At 36.7% G+C, this 18310-nt stretch overlaps 1 pseudogene; it reads left to right on the plus strand.

The window, feature by feature from the left end:
- The first annotated feature begins 11051 nt into the window (after nt 1-11051).
- LOC137777656 (high mobility group protein B1 pseudogene) lies at nt 11052-11651 on the plus strand (annotated as a pseudogene).
- Nucleotides 11652-18310: the final 6659 nt, after the last annotated feature.

Below are 18310 nucleotides of genomic sequence, written 5' to 3' on the forward strand. Positions count from 1 at the left end.
TCACTGTCTACAGCAGCTATAGCCTTATAAAATCCATTTCTTACATAATAAGACTTAAAAGTCAAAATTACTCTTTGATCTATAGGCTGCAGAATGGAGATTGTTAGCAGGCATGAAAACAACTTTAATCTTGTCATGCTTCTCCATCTGAGCTCTTGGGTGACCAGGTGCATTGTCAACGGGCAGTAATATTTTGAAAGGAATCTTTCTTTTCTGAGCAATAGATTGCAACAGTGGGCTTAAAATATCCAGTAAACCATGTTGTAAACAGATGTGCTGTCATCCAGGCTTTGTTGTTCCATTTATAGAGCACAAGTAGAGTATATTTAGTATAATTCTTAAAGGCCCTAGGATTTTCAAAATGGTGTATGAACACTAGCTTCAACTTAAAGTCACCAGCTGCATTAGCCCCTAACAGGAAAGTCAGCCTGTCCTTTGAAGCTTTGAAGCCAGGCATTGACTTCTCCTCTTTAGGTATGAAAGTTCTAGATGGCATCTTTTTCCAGTAGAAGGCTGTTTCATCTACACTGAAAATCTGTTGTTTAGTGTAGCCACCTTCATTAATGATCTGAGCTAGAGCTTCTGGATAACTTGCTGCAGCTTCTACATCAGCTCTTGCTGCTTCACCTTGCACTTTTATGTTATGGAGATGGTTTCTTTCCTTAAACTTCATGAACCAGTCTCTGCTAGCTTCAAACTTCTCTTCTGCAACTTCCTCACCTCTCTCAGACTTCATAGAACTGAAGAGAGTTAGGGCCTTGCTCTGGATTAGGCTTTGGTTTAAGGGAACATTGTGGCTGGTTTGACCTTCTATCCAGGCCACCAAAACTTTCTCCATATTAGCAATAAGGCTGTTTTGCTTTCTCATCATTCACGTGCTCACTGGAGTAGTGCTTTTAATTTCTTTCAAGAACTTTATCTTTGCATTCACAACTTGGCTGTTTGGTGCAAGACGCCTAGCTTTCCACCTGTCTTGGCTTTGACATCCCTTCCTCGCTAAGCTTAATCATTTCCAGCTTTTGATTGAAAGTGAGAGACTTGTGACTCTTCCTTTCACTTGAACACCAACAGGCCATTGTAGGGTTATTAACCGGCCTAATTTCATATTGTTCTGTCTCATGGAACAGGGAGGCCCGAGGAGAGGGAGAGGGACAGGGGAATGGCCATTCAGTGGAGAAGCCAGAACACACACACTTAAGTTCACCATCCTATATGGGCATGGTTCATGGCACTCCAAAACAACTACAATAGTAACATCAAAGATCATAGGTCACTATAACAAATATAATAATAATGAAAAAGTTTGGAATATTGTGAGAATTACCAAAATGTGACACAGAGACATGAAGTGAGTAAACGTTTTTGGAAAAATGGTGCCGATAGACTTGCTTAATGTAAGGTTGCCACAAACCTTCAACTTGTAAAAAACACAATATCCGTGAAGCACAGTAAAGTGAAGCACAATAAAGCAAGGTATGCCTGTATATAACACAAGAGGTAAAATAAAACCCACTTGGTGGGACTTCCCTGGCAGTCCAGTGGTTAAGACTCTGCACTTCCAATGCAGGGGGCATGGGTTTGATCCCTGGCCGGGGAACTAAGATTCCACATGCTGCATGGCCAACAAACAAACAAACAAAACAAAACAAAAAAGAACCCACTTGGTGAAGGTGAAGGTCAGGGAATCTGTTTCAATTCAACGTGGAGTAGAAATTAGTGTTCTTATCTATTCAGGATACATTTGCCTCCCCAGCTTCTTCTGTTAATAATGTGGTCCTTGTTATAGCAGTGGGCAATAATATTATTCCATCTCTCTTGACACAGTGATTGGTCCAGGGATGGGCATAGGACCCCAGCCAAGACAATCAGAATCCTTATCCAAACATTTTCTAACAGGACTGGTCTTCTTTTCTTCCCTTTTGGTCACTGATTTTTTTGGCTGTGGGCCCAGAGCTGTTGGAGGGCATATGTGCCGGGTATGGAGAGTCCATCTGCAAGAGGAGGTCTTCAGCACAAGTTTTCCTAACATGAATTAGTGATGAGGTTATTGATTAATTAGAGAACATGATCTGTGTGATGTGCCAACTGCTGTTGTTATGACCTCATTTAGAACTAGCAAGCAGTGTAGAAAGAAAAAAAAAAACCAAAAAACCCACATAGTTGGAAGCAATACCAGCTGCAATGCCTGAGTGACTTCATGCTTTGCTTACCTAAGCAGTGGGTTGTAAAGTTGATGACAACCTGTGCAGGTTGTGCTGGTCATAAGGATTGTGGAGGCAGTAAGAGTCAGTACTCTTGAGTAAGAGCCGTGTGTGACGTAGGCATAAAAGATGATCATGAAGGCCTTCCCTGGTGGCACAGTGGTTAAGAATCCGCTTGCCAGTGCAGGGGACATGGGTTTGAGCCCTGGTCCGGGAAGATCCCACATGCTGCGGAGCAATGAAGCCCGTGAGCCACAACTACTGAGCCCATGTGCCACAACTACTGAAGCCTGCACACCTAGAGCCAGTGCTCCACAACAAGAGAAACCACCGCAATGAGAAGCCCACGCACTGCAACGAAGAGTAGCCCCCGCTCGCCGCAACTAGAGAAAGTCCGCGCGCAGCAACAAATACCCAATGCAGCCAAAAAAAAAAAAAAGAAAAAAAAGACAATTACAAACCTAGAAAGACTTAGATTCATACAAGGTTAATATTATTGATGCGAAGTGTTGGAATAAAAGAATATAGGTCACTAAATGCTATACTTCTCAGTAAGAAAAGGATCCTATAGCAATCTAAAGAGGGGAGGGAAAAGTCTATTTAAATTTAAATCTATCTGATTACCCATATGAAATGCCATTTTTAAGTCAAAACTAAGACACTTTCTGAGATATTGAACAGCTAATTACAGTTCAGTTATACAGTTCCTATTTAATTTCCCAGGAACATAATCTTAAATTGCAACTAGTGGGATTTGGGAATGCTCAGGCAAGGGGTTTGCAATGAGTGTTGAAGATTGCTTGACATAGTAATGAAGATGATATAGAAAAATATCCCAAGCTAAGGACAGTAGCATAAGTAAAATAATGGAGAGAACAGTGAATACAGTATGCTACCTTTTGTATAAGAAAAGGAAACAAAGTGCATATTATTTATTTGTATAAATGCTTAAAGTTTCTGTGTACTCATAAGAACCTAATATCAGGGTTGGCTATTTGGAGTCAAGTATGTGGTCTGGGTGGACGGGGGATGGGGGTGGAGGGAAGACTTGACTCCCTCCACCCCTATCCCCCATCTTTAAGGTTCAAGAGAGAATTTAGTGGGTAGTAGACTAGGGTGGCATTAGATCAAACAAAACCTCGAATGTTTTACTACAAGGTTTGTACTTTAGTTTCTGGGTAATGGAAAGCCACCACAGAATTTGAAATATACGCCTGACATAATAAAGTCTTCATGGAAGGGGTAAGAATTTGCTCTGTAACCTGAAATGCAAGTACTATTATACTCTTTTGTGTTCCAAAATCAAATCAAATTTGCTTCATTCCCCCATTTGTCAGAGTTGCAAAAACCCAGTTTCATTCCAGATGAAGGTGTTGCGGAGGAGTTCTCCCCACCCTCCCAATTCCATTAGGATCATAGAAGAGTCTGGGAGCTTATGGATGTCCTAAAGAGAAATCACTCAGCCTGTGACCCAGACTTTGCTGTTTCTCCCTATCCTGGAGCAGGACCAGCTACATAATTTGCAGGACTCAGTGCAAAATGAAAATACAGAGCCCCTTGTTCAAAAATCGTTGACAATTTCAAGATGGCGACAGCAGAGAATTAGACCCAGTGTGGGGCCCTTCTGTGTGTGAGTGCACAGACCCATCTCAGACGCATGAAGCTGGCGCTGCCCTGAGGGCAGGCAATCTCATGTGGGCTACACTACTTTGCGAAACTAAGCTCCAGGAGTCTCCACTGGAGTAAGATCTGAGGCCAAGAGGATTAAAGTAGTGCACAAAGGTTGCCCCTTAGAATGCTCCCCAAACTTTAGTGTGCACATAAATCACATGGATAGTGCTAAGATGCAGATCCTGACTCTGGGGTAGGTCTGGGGTAGCTCTTGAAATTCTGCATTTTTGCAAACTCGCACGTGCTACTGGTTCCGTTGGTCTGTAGACGACATTTTGATCCACAAAGTATTACCCCTAACCTTAGATGTACTTCATCTTCAACCCTCAGACTCTCCTCCTGACTCTCCAAGAGTTCAAGCTTGGTGTCCAATCTTTTATGTCACAAAACCTCAGCTGCTAAGGGCAGGGAAGGAGGTAAATATCCCCTTCTGTCTATAACCTAGAAGACAAGTGGTACTTGAATTTCCTGATCGGGGTACCTGGACTGGTCTATTTTATAAGGATAATGCAGATGTCAGCATGAGGCATGGAAAAAAAATCATGAAGAGATGAGAGGCAGCTGTAATTAGGCAAGAGTTAATAAGGTCCTGAATTGGGCTTCCTTGGGGATTAGAATGGAAGCAGTCAGAAGAGGCTTTTCAAAGGTCAACTCAGCTGGCTGAGGAAGCCAACAGGATGCTAGCTGAAGAGGGAGAGGGAGGGAATGGAGGTGACTCCAGAGTTTTGAGCCTGGATGTGCCTAAAATGATGAAGATGCCACTAAACCAGGGGGGCAGAAAGAGCAGCAGGTTTGGGGGGACATGAGTTCAGTTTAGTCACACTAAGTTTTAGGGGCTGTACGTCCTTATATCTAGGAGAAGTCTTAGGCATATAAGCAAGAAGAAATCAGAACAAAATGGTAAAATAAATACGATAATGGGTAGCAAATGAGTATGGATGTAAAGTACAAAGTTTTTAGAAAGAAGAATGTGAGGACACATGTTCAGTGAGTGGAAGAAATCTGAAATAACGAGTGGGGAACCTGTTTTGGTAGTGTAGGCCAGTGCTACTAAGAAGTCCTAGGTGAAATAAAAACCTTTGCTCATAAGCAGGTATGTAGCACTTTCTTCTATCACAAACTGTGGGGAATCTTTCAGAAAATCTTTGTTTGAAGCTTCCTGGAAAGCTGATTCGGTCCCTGCCATATCTGTTCTGTCATTAAATATAGAATCTGAAACACTGGAGTTACTTATCTGATACCTTTTATGAGCACTGCTTGTGCACAAAATAGTCGTCTGTGTTCTCTTTTAATGTGGTCAAATGAATACATTTTGGTACGTAAATTTCTTTTCTTAGTTCTAAAAACAATTTGCAAACAATTTTACAGGAAAAAAAGCATATGTATAAAACAACTTGCTACAGCTTTTTGGATCTTTCTTCAATCCTTATTAGCGTACTACACATGATTAATATGTTCCTTGTGGGATTGGCTGTGAATCATTGGTGTGTAAGTTGTTTAATGACCACATACTCCACCATCCCTTCTCATAACACCCTTTGCAATGTGACCTAGATGTTCTTCTTATCAAGGTATAGAGTCTATTGCCTCCCCTCTTGAATCTCTACTGGCTTATGACTGGCTTTGATCAAGAGATTGCAGTTTCTGCTCTTGCCCCCTTGCAATGCTGCCACCATCCTGTGAAGAAGCTTGACCTACCCTCCTGGCTATGAGAGAGTATGTAGAGAGAAAGGCCTACCCTTCGGCGAGCACCAAACTCCAGCCAGGTGAATGAAGCCGTCTAAGACCATCCAGCCCCAGTCGAGCGGCCAGATGACTACAATCACAAGAGTGACCCCAGGTCAGGCCAGCTAAAACACCATGCAGCTAAATTCAGACCAAATTGCTAACCCACAGAAGTGTGAGCAAATAAAATGGTTGTTTTAAGCCACTAAATTTTAGGGAATTCCCTGGCAGTCCAGTGGTTAGGACTGCACTTTCACTGTTGAGGGAGTGGGTTCAATCCCTGGTTGGGGAACTAAGATCCCATGAGCTGCATGGTGTGGCCAAAAGAAAAAAAAAGCCACTAAATTGTAGGTAGTTTGTAGGGCATAATAGATAACTGATATAATTTGGTATATTATATTTGCATTCTAATTTTGGAATTATTATTTTGATATAATTTTTTATGTATTTGACCAAGTTGCAAGACAATTTAAAATGGTTATATGCAATTCTATTGTATTCCTTTACCACAGTTTACTTAAACTTTTCCCAGTAATTGGACATTTGGTTTGTATACAACTTTCCATTTTTGTGGATAATACTGTTCTAAACATGTTTTTACAAGTGCTCTCTAAATTTTTTCCATGTTATTTTCTTAGGAAATTTTTTTTTACCAAAAGTGGAATTGGTGGGTGAAATGATGTCAAGTATTAATTCTCATTACATATTGCCTGACCGTTTTCCAAAAGATTGTTATCAATTTACAGTGGAGCCAGCAATATATCTGTCTCTCCATACCCAGCTATCAAACTTTCTAAAAATTTAGCATTTTTTGCTTATTTTTAATTTTTTGGCTGTGCTGCGTGGCTTGTGGAATCTTAGTTCTGCAACCAGGTATTGAACCTGGGCCATGGCAGTGAAAGCGCCGAGTCCTAACCAGTGGACTGCCAGGGACTTCCCAGCAATTTTTAAATTAAGATGTAGCATATATACAGCAAAGTATGCAAATCTTAACTATATGTCTTGATTAATATTTACAAAGAGAGAGAGAGAGAGAGAGAGAGAGGGAGGGAGATAGATAGACATAGATAGAGAGATAGACAGAATCCATGTAGTCACCCCCAGATGAAGATTTGGAATGTTTCCGGCTCCCCAGATATTTCTCTTGTGCTCCTTTCCAGTCAATACCACCCCCAGAAGTAACCACTATTCTGGTTTCCATCACTCTTTCCATCTACTCTTGAACTTCATATAAATAGAACCATGCAGATTGTATTCTCCTGTGTCTGCCTTCTTTTGCTCATTATTATATCTGTGAAATTCATCCATGTTCTTGTTGTGTATGGCAGTGGCTCATTCTTTTTTATTGGTAATATTATCCCTTGAGGATGCCACAATTTCCTTATCCATTCTTCCTTTGGTGGACATTTCAGTAATTTCAGTTTGGTGCTATTAAATAAAGTTTTCTAAACTTTTTTTCACTTATTTTAATAGCTCAATAGTTGTGTGTTGATACTTTAGAAGTGTTTCAATATTAATTTCTTTGATTACTATTGGAGTATAACAGAGGAGGGACTAGAGATGAGTCTGAATGAGTGAGCAGGGGCTAGATTATGAAGGACCTTGTGAGACATGCTGAGGAACTTGAACTCTGTGGCATGGACAGAGGGAAGCCATTGAGGGATCTGAAGCAAGAGAGGGAACTTATCAAACTTGCATTTTAGAAAAATGACTTTGGCAGTAGGGAGGAGAATGGATGGTTTGAGGAAAACCCTGCAGGTAGATTTCTAGGCAGAAGACTATGGCAATAGCACAGGTGAGAAATGAGCTGGGCCTGAACTAACACAGGAGCAACAAAACTTAGTGTGTGTTGATATTTGGGGGATGAGGAATTAGGAAGATCTAACTGCTGGGTAACTAGGGTGGCCATAGATGCATTGACTAAGACAAGGAATGCAGATGGGGAGCAGGAGGAGATAGCACCATAGGAAAGCTAATGAGTTTATTTTGTATTTGTTGAATTTGAGATATTTGTGGAATGTCCAGGTGGAGAGGACTATTTGTCAATTGGATGCATAGGTCTAGAAGTCTGGAAGTGGTCCTGCTACAGGCGGAGATTTGGGAGATCACCAGCACATAGGTAGAAGAAGAGATAAGGTAGATAAGGTTAGTTAGAATAGTCATTGAGGTGGAGGGGGTGGGCAATGAGAAGCCAAAGAAGAAGCCTGAAGAAGAGAGGACCAAGATAAATGGGAAAGCTGTGGCTCTTAGAAGTCCGGGGGTTAAAAATTTCAGAAAGAGAGTGTCTCAGAGAGGTAGGTGAGATAAGGACTGCATAATAACCTCTGGATTTGGAAACTAGATCATTGGTGAGCTTGCCACAGCAGTTTCAAAGGAGTGATAGGAGTGGGTGCCAGATTGCTGCGAGTTGAGAAAATGGATGGCGGTAATTAGACTTTCCTTTTGAAAAATTTAGTTGCAGGTAAAAAGAAAGATGACATTATCAAGGCCAAGGTCAGTTTTCTTTTTTAATTAACAGAGATCTGAGCATGTTCATAGGCTATCAAGAGCAAGAGATTGAACAAGCATGAGAGGGAGGCAATAGCTGATGGAACAGGATCCTGGAGTTGGGACTAGGCGATGGGGATTATATGTAGACATAGACGGATTGGATAGGAAGAGAGCCATCTCATCCTTTGAGATGGAAGGAAGGGCACTAAGACTCTCTCCCTCAAAACACTCAATCATCAATTTGAGAGGACACCATCTTGCTTGGTTGTGTGGTTTGCCCCTGAGGCTTTCAGCAACATAGGTGTAGGTGGAATGTTGGATTCTCTTACAGTCAATCACTATGATAATATCTAGTTTTTCAATATTTTAAGTAATGGCAAAAGTAATTTTTATTAGTTCCTTTTTTCTTAAAAAAATATATTACTAATACATTTGAATGCCTGATCTCATTTCCCTCCCCTTTTTCTTTGAGGTAACCACTGTCCTGAAGTGGCAATATGTCATTCCCAAACAGCCAATGCATTTTCATTAAGTATGTAGTATCCATAACTAAAATACAACATTGTTTTGTATGTTTTAAGGCTTTTAATAAATTGGTATCACACTGTACTTATCATTCTGCAACTTGCTTCTTTTACTCATTATTAGATTTTTTAGATTTATCCATATTGATCCATATGAATGAAATTAGCTCTGATTATTTAGCTGCTGTATGATTTTTCTTTGTAAAAAATGCTACTATTTATGAATTCTCTAGTTTTGTTTCAAGTGTTTCATTATTACAAAAAATGAACATGTGCAAGATTTTCTTTATGATGATGATTTCCACACGAAAAGAGTGTGTATTCTATGTTTTGTTAGGTAATGTTTTATTAATGTCAATTAGATCAAGTCACTTAATAGTATTGTTGAACTCTTGTGTCTTTACTGACTTTTTGCCTGCTTGTTCTATCAACTACTGAGAGAAAGATATTAAACTCTTCAAACATGATTGTGGATTTGTCTATGTCTTCATTTAGTTCTGCAGTTTTTGCTTAGTGTATTTTGAAACTTTTTTATTAGGTGTGTACATATTATAATGTTCATGTCTTATTGATGAATTGACCCTTTTATCATGAAAATGTCCCATTTAATTTTCTATTCATACTCTTTGTTTTGTGTCTATTTTGTCCGATATTAACATTGCCATTTCAGATTTATTATGATTAATGTTTGCATGGTATATTTTATCCATCCTTTTACTTTCAACCTATGTGTGTATTTAAATGTGAAGTACGTATGTTGTAAACAGCATTTAATTAGATCTTGATTTTTAAATCCAATCTGATAGCCTCTGCCTTTTAATTGGAGTATTTAATCTATTTATATTTAAAATAATTTACATAAGTTTTAGAGACAGACTGTTGGGGTTCAAATCTCAGCTAGTCCACTTAAAGTCAGTATGACCTTGATGATGTTACCTAACCGTTTTTCCCTTTTTCTTTTTCCCTTCCTTCTTTCCCTCCCTCCCTCCTTTCTTTCTTTCTTTCTTTCTCTCTCTCTTTCTTTCTCTTTCTTTCTTTCTCTCTTTCCTTCTTTCTTTCTTTCTTTCTTTCTTTCTTTCTTTCTTTCTTTCTTTCTTTCTTTCTTTCTTTCTTCTTTCTTTCTGTTTCTTCATCTGTAAAATAGGATGATAGGATGAATAGTGGTACCTACCTGTTGGATTTTTATTGGAATACTATACATCATTAATACATATAAAGTGCTCAGAACTGTGTCTGATACACAGTAACAATAAATGTTAGCTAAAATCTGGATTTGACATTTTGTTTCATAGGGATTTAAAGTTTTGTTTTAATATCTAAAATAGCTGTAAAAGACACCTCACAAAAATAATCAATTCCAAGTGATTTATATTTCAATCTCATCCAACAATTATGCAAAAATTTATGTTGAAATTTGGCTAGTCAATTTTCATCTTCCCTAATGACAATCAATTGTTCCTGCAAGCTAATCAGAATATGCTACATTTACATTTTAAATAAATGTGTTCAAAACCCACTAGAGTGCTTTAGAAACTTTTAAATAGGTTAGAAAATCCTGTTTAAAAGTTTTTACCTTTTTAAAATTAACTCTGGAGATAGAGTTTTTAAAAAATAATTGATAGACTTTATTTTTAGAACAGTTTTAGGTTTAGAGAAACATATATCTTCTTTATCCAACTCCTTCCTCCCCAGTTTCCTTTATTACTAACATCTTGCATTAGTGTGATGCATTTGTTAACAATTGATACATGAATATTGATACATTATTATTAAATAAGGCCATAGTTTACATTAGGGTTCATTCTTTGTGTTGTATGATTCTATGTGCTTTGAAAAATGTATAATGTAATGTATCCATTACAGTATCATACAGAGTAGTTTCACTGTCCTGACATTTCTCTGTGCTCCTCCTGTTCATCCTTCCCTCTTTTCCCGAGAATCCTGATTTTTTACTGTCTCTATTTTCCTTTTCTAGAATGCTGTATAGTTGGGATCATACAGCATGCAGGCTTTTCAGACTGGCTTCTTCCACTTAGAAATATGCATTTAAGGTTACTCCATGTCTTCTCATGGCTTCATAGCTCATTACTTTTCATGATGAAAAATACTCTATTGTATAAATATACCACAGTTTGTTTATATATATATACCTATTGAAGGACATCTTGGTTGCTTCCAAGTGTTTACAGGTATGAATAAGGTTGCTATAAACACGTGTACAAGTTTTGATGTGAATTTGTTTTTAACTCATTAGGTAAATATCAAGGAGTGCAACTGCTGGATTGTATGGTAAGAGTATGTTTTGTTTTGTAAGAAACTGCCGAACTGTCTTCCAAAGTGGCTATACAGTCATTGAGCTCCACAGAGACAGTGCCCAGGCAAGTGAGAGCCAGACAGGCACTGGGCGACTCTGTGCCTCGCTGAGGAAAAATACTTAAACATGGGCAAAGGAGATCCTTAGAAGCCGAGAGGCAAAATGTCATCATATGCATTCTTTGTAAAACTTGCTAGGAGGAGCACAAGAAGAAGCACTCAGATGTTTTAGGCAACTTCTCAGAGTTTTCTAACAAGTGCTCAGAGAGGTGGAAGACCATGTCTGCTAAAGAGAAAGGAAAATTCAAAGACATGGTAAAGGCAGACAAGGCCTGTTATGAAAGAAAAATGAAAACTTATATCCCTCCTAAAGGGAAACAAAAAAAGAAGTTCAAGGATCCCAATGCACCTAAGAGGTCTCCTTCAGCCTTTTTCTTGTTTTGTCCCGAGCATCGTCCAAAAATCAAAGGAGAACATCCTGGCCTATCCATTGGTGATGTTGCAAAAAAACTGGGAGATGTGGAGTAACACTGCTGCAGATGAAAAGCAGCTTTATGAGAAGAAGGTTCCTAAGCTGAAGGAAAAGTACAGAAAGTATATTGCTGCATAAGGAGCTAAAGGGAAGCCTGATGCAGCAAAAAAGGGAATCGTCAAGGCTGAGAAAAGAAAGAAAAAGAAGGAAGAAGAGGAAGATGAGGAAGATGAGGATGAAGAAGATGATGAATAAGTTGGTTCTAGTGCAGTTTTTTTTTCTTGTCCATAAAGTATTTAACCCCCCCGTACACAACTCACCCCTTTTAAAGAAAAAAATTGAAATGTAAGGCTGTGTATGATTTGTTTTTGAACTGTACAGTGCCTTTTTTTGTACAGTTAACACACTACTGAATGTGTATTTAGATAGCTGTGTCCTGGTGGTACTTTCCACAGCCACTAACCTTGCCTGGTACGGTATGGGGGTTGTAAATTGGCATGGAAATTTAAAGCAGGTTCTTGTTGGTGCACAGCACAAATTAGTTATATATGGGGATGGTAGTTTTTTCATCTGCAGTTGTCTCTGATGCAGCTTATATGCAATAATTGTTGTTTTGTTAACTGAATACCAGTCCATAATTGCAAAAGAAAGAAAAAAAGTTGCAGCTCTTTTGTTGACATTCTGAATGCTTCTAAGTAAATACAATTTTTTACGAGGAAAAAGCAAACAAAAACAAAACAAAACAAAAACCCTACAAAGTGACTGTACCATTTTGTATTCCCACCCCCAATGAGTTCCTGTTGTTCTACAACTTCGTCAGCATTTGGTGTTGTCAATGTTTTGATTTTAGCCAATCTAATGGGTGTGTAGTGGTATCTCATTGGTTTTAATGTGCAATTCCCTTATGACATATAATGGTGAGCATATTTTCATATGCTTATTTGATATATGTATGTCTTTCTGGTGAGGTGTCTGCTCGATCTTCTGCCCATTTTACAATTGGGTTGTCTTTTTATTGTTGAGCTTTCAGAATTCTTTGTATATTTTGGATATATGTCATTTATCAAGTATGTGTCTTGCAAATATTTTCCCCTAGTCTTTGACTTGTCTTTTCATTCACTTAGTGTCTTTCTCTGACCAGAAGTTTTTAATTTTTTTGAAGTTCAACTTCACAGATTTTTCTTTCATGGATTGTGCTGATTTTTTCTTCTGTTATCTTCTAGAAGTTTTATAGTTTGCATTTTACCTTTAGACTTATGATCCTTTTTGAGTTAATTTTTGTGAAAGATGTAAGGTATATGCCCAGATTCTTTTTTTTCCATGTGGATGTCCAGTTGTTCCAGCATTATTTGTTGAAAAGACTATCCTTTTTCCATTGAATTGTCTTTGCTCCCTTGTCAAAGATCAGTTGACTATATTGTGTGATTCTACTTCTGCGCTCTCTATTTCTTTTCATTGACCTATTTATCTATTCTTTTGCCAAATATCATACTGTCTTGATTACTGTAGCTTTACCATAAGTCTTAAAGTTTTGTAGTGTCAGTTTTCCAACTTTGTTCTTTTTTTGGCCACATGCAGCTTGCGGGATCTTAGTTCTCCAGCCAGGGGTAGAACCCAGGCCCCTGCAGTGAAAGTGCCAAATCCTAACCACTGGACCACCAGGGAATTCCCTGTTCTTCTTTTCAATATTGTGTTGGCTATTTCTGAGTCTTTTGCCTCTCTAAACATTAGAATCTGTCAACATCCATAAAATAACTTGGGATTTTGATTGTGATTGCATTGATTTCAAGTATGAAAAACTGACATCTTAATAATATTGATCTCCTTTCCACAATTCTTTTATAAGAGTTTTGTAGTTTTCTTTAAATAGCTCTGTTCATATTCTGTTAGATTTATACTTAAGTATGTCCTTCTGAGGGGGGGAGGGTGCTAATGTAAATGGTGTAATTTTTAAATTTTAAAATTCCAATTGGTTATTGCTGGCACATACCAAAGCAACTGACTGTTTTTTGGAAGTGTAACTGATTTACAATATTGTGTGAGTTTCATGTGTACAGCAAAGTGATTCAGTTATATATATTTTTTCAGATTCTATTCCATCATAGGTTATTACAAGATATTGAATATAATTCCCTGTGTTATACAGTGAATCCTTATTGCTTATCTGTTTTATGTATAGTAGTTTGTATCTGTTAATTCTATACTCCTAATTTGTCCCTCCCTCCCTTCCTCTCCATTTTGATAACCGTAAGTTTGTTTTCTATGTCTCTGAGTCTGTTTCTGTTTTGCATATAGATTCATTTGTATTATTTTTTAGATTCAACATATAAGTAATATCATATAGTATTTATCTTTCTCTGACTTACTTCATTAAATATAATATTCTCTAGGTCCATCTATGTTGCTGCAAATGGCAATATTTCATTCTTTTTTATGGCTGAGTAATATTCCATTGTGTATATATATATATACACACATATGTATATATATACATATGTATATACATATATATGTATATATGTGTGTGTGTATGTGCATATATATATATATATATATATATATATATATACACACATACACACACACATATACATACCACATCTTCTTTATCCACTCATCTGTTGATGGACATTTAGGGTGCTTCCATGTCTTGGTTATTGTAAATAGTGCTGCTATGAACAATGGGGTGCAAGTATCTTTTTGAATTAGAGTTTTTGTTTTATGTTTTTCTGGATATATACTCAGGAGTGGGATTGCTGGATCATATGGTAACTCTATTTTTAGTTTTTTAAGGAACTTCCATACTGTTTTCCATAGTGGCTGCACCAATTTACATTCCCACTAACAATGTAGGAGGGCTCCCTTTTCTCCACACCCTCTCCAGAATTTATTATTTATAGACTTTTTGATGAAAGCCATTCTGACCAGTGTGAGGTGATACCACATTGTGCTTCTGATTTTCATTTCTCAAATAATTAGTGATATTGAAAGCACATTTTCAAGTGCTTTTTGGCCATCTGTATGTTTTCTTTGGAGAAATGCCTATTTAGGTCTTCTGTCCATTTTTAAATTAAGTTGTTTGTTTTTGTGATATTGAGTTGTATGAGCTGTTTGTATATTTTGGATATTAACCCTTTGGATATTAACCCTTTGTCAGTCACATCGTTTGCAATCCCTGTCTATAGGTTATTTTTTTGTTTTGTTAATGGTTTCCTTTGCTGTGCAAAGCAATTGACTTTTGTATGTTAACCTTATGTTTGGCAACCTTGCTATAATTTCTTATTAGTTCCAGGAATTTTGGACTTCGTTGTTGTTGTTGCTACCGTGTCAATTCTTTGAGATTTTCTACAGAGATAGTCATATCATCTGCATGAACAAAGTTTTATTTCTTCCTTCTTGGCCTGTATACTTTTTATTTACTCTTCTTGCCTTATTGCTTTAACAAGGACTTTTAGTACAATTTGAATAGGAGTGGTGAGAGGAGACATCCCTGCCTAGTTCCTGATCTTAGAGGGAAAGAGTCTAGCTTTCCACCAGTAAGTATGATGTTAGCTACAGGTTTATTATACATATTCTTCATCAAGCTTAGGAAGTTCCTCTCTATTCCTCGTTTGCTGAGTTTTTTTTATAAATGGGTGTTGGATTTTGTTGAGTGTTCTTTCCGCATTTGATCATATGATGTTTCTTCTTTAGTGTGCTGATGTGGTAGATTATATTGATTGATTTTCAAATATTGAACAAGCTCTGCATACGTGGAGTAATAAATCCCACTTGGCCATAGTGTATACATTTTAAAAATACATTTTTGGATTCTATTTGTTAACATTTTATTGAGGATTTTTGCACCATTATTCATGAGAGATATCACTGTGTAGTTTTTTTTTTTTTCCTTCTTGTAATATATTTCTCTGGTTTTGGTAATTGGTTAGGGTAATGCTGGCCTCATAGAATGAGTTAGGAAGTATTCCCTCTATTTCTATTTTCTGGAAGAGATTATAGAGAATTGGTATAATTTCTTCCTTAGATATTTGATAAAATTCACCAGGGAAACAATCTAGACCTGGTGCATTCTGTTTTGCAAGTTTATTAATTATTGATTCAATTTCTTTAATAGATTTAGGCCTACTCATATTGCCTATTCCTCCTTGTGTGAGTTTTGGTAGATTGTGTATTTCAAGAAATTGGTCCATTTCATTCAAGTTATCAAATTTGTGGGCACAGAGTTGTTCATAACATTCCTTTACTATTCTTTTAATGTTCATGGTATCAGTAGTGATGGCCCCTCTTCACTTTTGAGATTAGTAATTTGTGCCTTATCTTTTTTTCTTGGTTATCCTGACTAGGGGTTTATCAATTTCACTGATCTTTTCAAAGAACCAGCTTTTTGGTTTCATTGATTTTTTTTCTTGTTGATTTCCTGTTGTCAATTTCATTGTTTTCTGTTCTAATATTTATTAATAGTTCAAAAAATTTTTATTACTAATTTTATTACTATTTACTAGTTTCCTAAGGTAATTAGATTATTAATTTTAGATCTTTCTTCTTTTCCAATATATGCCTTTAGTGGTATAAAATTCTCTCTAAGCACTGCTCTCACTGTATCCTACAAATTTTGATAAGTTATATTCTCATTTTAATTTTTTTAAAAATAATTTTTAATTTCTCTTGAAACTTCTTCTTCGACTCCTTTGTTATTTAGAAATATGTTATTTAACTACCAAAGATTTTGGGATTTTCCAGCTGTCTTTCTGTTATTGATTTCTAGTTTACTTCCACTGTCATTTGAGAGCATATGCTATATGATTTCTGTTCTTTTAATTTGTTAAGGTATATTTTATGAGTAAGTATGTGGTCTTTCTTGGTGAATGTTCCATGTGAGCTTGAGAGGAATGTGTATTCTATTTTTGTTGGATGAAGTATTCTATAAGTACCAATGAGATCCAGTTGGTTGATGGTGCTGTTTAGTTCAACTATGTAATTGCTGATTTTATGCCCGCTGTAACTCTCCAATACTAATAAAGTGGTGTTGAAGTCTCCAAATATAATAGTGGATTCATGTATTTCTCCTTGCGGTTTTACCAGTTTCTGCCTCATGTATTTTGATGCTCTCTTGTTAGGTGCATACACATTAAGGATTGTTATGTTTTCTTGGAGAAGTGACCTCTTTATCATTGTGTAATGCCCCTTGTTATCTCTGATAATTTTCCGTGCACTGAAGTCTGCTTTGTGTGAAATTCATGCGTCACACCAGCTTTCTTTTGACTAGTGCTATCATGGTATATTGTTCTCCATATCTTTACTTTTAATCTGTATCTTTATATTTTAAATGGGGTTCTTTTCAACAGCATATAGTTGCGTCTTGCATTTTTATCCATTCTGACAGTCTCTGTCTTTTAATTGTTGTATTTAGACCACTCACATTTAATTATTGATATAGTTGGATTAATATCTACCATATTTTAAGTGTTTTCTATTTGTTGCCCTTATTCTTTGTTTCTTTTTTGTCTTCCACTCTTTCTGCCTTCTCTAGTTTTAATTGGGCATTCTATATGATTCCATTTTTTCTCCTCTCTTGGCATATCAATTATACTTCTTTAAAAATATTTTAAAGTGGTTTCCCTAGGGCTTGCAATCTACATTTACAACTAATTCACTATAACGCTTCATGGGTAGTGCAAGTACTTTATAACAGAGTATTATCAATGCCTCCCTCCCATTTCTTATAACATTGCTGTTATTCATTTCACTTATTCATAAACTATAATCACTGAAAGCATGGGTTGCATTAGTTAGAACTGAATTGCACAGTAAAAATGTCACATTTTGCAGTAATTCTTCTCATAAAGTTATTTATAACAATCTACCATTTCATATTTTATTAGTGTTTGTGTTCTTAAACATGTGTGTTTGTCCAACAGGATTACTTTTAAAGACAAGTTGTAAGATGGAAGAGAAAGAGTCTGATCGAGTTTACGATGAAGAGTTTCAATCTTTTGAAGCATCTCATTGTACCTGGGGACAATGGACTCTGATAATCCAAGTTGTTCTATTCCTTTGTGCATGTCTGTACTAAACAGCTTACAAAGTAAGCAGTGTCTCCCACAAATTGCAAAGATACTTAACTTCAAATCCCAGTCATTTGAAAAGTAAGGGGGCTGATTATTTTAAGTGGCTATTGGAATCTTGAAACAGAGTAACCACTGTTAAAAAAAATAAAGTCACAAACAAATGGGATCTAATTAAACTTAAAAGCTTTTGCACAGCAAAAGAAGCCATGAACAAAATGAAAAGACAACTACAGACTGGGAGAAAATATTTGCAAACGATGTTATCAACAAGGGATTAATTTTCAAAGTATACAAAATAGCTCATACAGTTTAATAAAAAACAAAAACAAAACAAAACAAAAAAATCAAACAACCCAATCAAAAAATGGGCAGAAGACCTAACTAGACGTTTCTCCAAAGAAGACATATAGATGGCCAATAAGCACCTGAAAAGATGATCAATATTGCTAATTATTAGAGAAATGCAAATCAAAACTACAATGAAGTATCACCTCACACTGGTCAGAATGGTCATCATTAAAAAGTCTGCAAATAATAAATGCTGGAGAGGGTGTGGAGAAAAAGAATCATCCTACACTGTTGGTGGAAATGAAAATAGGTGCAGCCGCTATGGAGAATAGTATGGAGGTTCCTTAAAAAACTATACAGTTACAATATGATCTTGCAATCCCACTTCTGGATATATATCTGAAGAAAACTTGAATTCAAAAAGATACATGCACCCCGATGTTCATAGTGGCACTATTTACAATAGTCAAGCATGGAAGCAACATATATGTCCATAGACAGATGAATGGATAAAGAAGATGTGGTATATATACACAATGGAATACTACTCAGCCATAA

The sequence above is a fragment of the Eschrichtius robustus genome, chromosome 15 (genome assembly GCF_028021215.1).
Source record: "Eschrichtius robustus isolate mEscRob2 chromosome 15, mEscRob2.pri, whole genome shotgun sequence".
NCBI classification, from domain to species: Eukaryota; Metazoa; Chordata; class Mammalia; order Artiodactyla; family Eschrichtiidae; genus Eschrichtius; species Eschrichtius robustus.